This window comes from Ixodes scapularis, unplaced genomic scaffold (genome assembly GCF_016920785.2).
Source record: "Ixodes scapularis isolate PalLabHiFi unplaced genomic scaffold, ASM1692078v2 PGA_scaffold3__209_contigs__length_174095766, whole genome shotgun sequence".
Classification (NCBI taxonomy): domain Eukaryota; kingdom Metazoa; phylum Arthropoda; class Arachnida; order Ixodida; family Ixodidae; genus Ixodes; species Ixodes scapularis.
In genome coordinates this window covers 10628208-10630900 of record NW_024609868.1, presented here as the reverse complement: position 1 = coordinate 10630900, position 2693 = coordinate 10628208, and positions in this window count along the sequence as shown.

The window sequence follows — 2693 nt, the reverse complement described above, 5'->3', positions numbered from 1 at the left end:
TCAAATGGTGTTTGTTTTAGTGAATAATATTTGAGTGAATGACGGCAGGCTTTCTTGACTGACATTGTTTGTGCTGGTAGCACAGAAGATTCTAAAGGAAATTAAAGTGTGTGAATGCCAGTGCCTGAGGCTCTTTGGTTGAAAGGGATGCCGAAGCGAAATTCGGAACTCGCAGAATAAGGCTGGAGCGATAGGCGGGACGGTGCAAAACCCAAAAAATATCCCTCGTACAGCAATATCTCTAAGAGATGGCTGTATTTTTGGAAAAGTGCGCGATTCAACACGGCCGACGAGACGTGACGTCGCAGTTCTCATTCCCTCTCCTCATCACTGTTCCCTCGAGCAGGTAAACCGAAGCGAGAATGAGAGGCAAGGTCGCTTCCCCTCATTCTCAACTGCTCCTGGAGTATCATGATGTCACATTCCTCACTTGATCGCTCCCTTTTCCAAAAATACGGCCATTTGTTCGATATATTAAAGTACAAGTGATGTTTTGGAGTTTGTAGAGTCCTGTTCAACGTTTCTGCGGCCTTATTTTGCAAAGTCTACATTTCAGTTCAGCATCCCTTGAACGATTTAGGCGGTAAGTTATGGTGCTGAGTTTAAGTTTTGGCGACGCAGTCCTGTGTATGAAATCTATTATTCAAGCAAAGTTAGACGCGGCGTGGGATGCACGGTAAAACACCGAATCGGGCGGCGCAGGGTGATATGGGATGGTCATCATTTGAGGTTAGGGAAGCTAGTAGTAAGGCAGAAGTTGGACATGGAGGAAAAACGATGGGCATGGAGTTTTTCCCTATTTGTGCATGAAGGGCGTCGATGCGAAGTAAAGGAAGCGAACAAGAAAAAACTGGTCGAAATTTTGTGGGCGATAATATGGACGCGCGGATCAAGAAATGACTGTTAAGGCGCATTCCCGCCGGCGATGTAAGCAGTCGCGCGATGCGACTAGATCACATCGCAATAAAAGCTAGATGGTCACACCGGCGTGCGCGATGAGCGAGTCCAACGCCTTCGTTGGCGAGTCGTCTCTCAAAAACTCTGGCTTCGAACGCCGTTGATTGGCTCAGCCGCTCCGCGACTAGATCGCGTCGCAAAAAAGTCGGGTCGAGTAGCGACTGCTCAAATCGCGTCGCCTTTTGCCCGCGATGGTCGCTTTTGCAATGAAAGTTATCGCGCGACTTGATCAAATCGCCGGTGGGAACGCGCCTTTAAGAGAGTTAAAGCAGCAAAGAGGGAAATATGGTAAGGGGGGATGCAGACTACGTCGTATCTGGGGACTAATAGAAAATATAAGATGGAGATTGCTACGGGAAAGTGTCCATGACAATTCTAGGGGAAGCTCGTTGCTTGAGACCAGGACCGGGGTGTTGCGAACTGGGGAATACAGAACGAAAGATCAGGACATAAATACAGTGTGTTAAGCATGTGGGGAGGAAAAGGAGACTGCTCAACACTTAGTACTTCACTGTAAAAGTTGCAATTGTAAGCTAAAGGGCTTCACCCTGCAGTTGCTCAAGGCAGTACCGATTTACTCGAGGCGTCAGCTTCAAAGGCAGCGAAGAAAAAATGGTCGTTGGGAAAGCGGAGACTACAAAAACAGGTTATCGGTCTGGTAGCATAAGTGAGAGAAGAATGAAGTTTTGTCATTCTTTCCCTTCCAATGCGTAGGGCGATAAGTGCGCGCACCAGTTTGCGAAGGGGCAACTCAGTCAAACGGGTTGTTAACTTTCGCCGAGAACAGTAGCTAGATGAATGTTTTTGCTTAGCGGGGATATGCGATTCTTTGCCCTTGTCCATTAAATCAGAATTCAATCAGAGATTAGTACATTGTTGGAATTAGTAGCTTTGGCTAGGTAATGCAAACCGCCACCCGTAGTAAAAAAAAGTTATTGACACAAACAGTATTTATTGTCTAGACTGTCATTTGTCTTATGCACACGTGTCTTACAAACAATAATTTCCATAAGACAACAAGACACCGAGTGATACGACATGGCGAAACAGTTCCCAGTAACAATGTCGTGCATAGAGAGCCAAAGGATAAAAAATATTGCTTACAAAACCGGTGCCATATTTTTTCAACGAATTGTCTTATTTACAGCGGAAAAAAAAAAAAAAACAGTTTCTTTACTTGGGAGGACAAAACCCCCCCGATTGCCGTGTTTATTGTTTCCAGTTAATTAAAATCACAATGCGCTTTTACTATTAGGCATATATTAACGCTTGTCATTTTTAATCATTTACCTTTCTAGAAAATATTTTTGAGCAAAATGGCAATTTGGCTCAACAGAAACATCAACAGGAGAACGTCGTGAGATGGAAGCCTCTCGACGGAACGCATATTCTGTTAAAAGGCTTCAGAAGCATCAGCTTACCACCAACATGCAAATTTCACTTATGAAGTACTATACTAAAAACTCTCTTGAACAGTACATCTTTGGTGTGGTGTTTTTCTTTTTAACTGGTACCACAAAAAGTACTTGTTAGATTACACTTGCCTAACAGAAACTTACGGTAAGGTATGTTTTTCCCATATTCTTTACAGCGTTTGTGACATTGAAGGGGGGGAGGGGCAAATACAAAATCAACCTGACGCCAAGAGCACATTCTTTTTTTAAAGGGCCATGAAACGATTTCTTAATTTCTTGCTTTTTAGCCTTCTTCCAAGTCACAAATTGGAACTCTTTGGT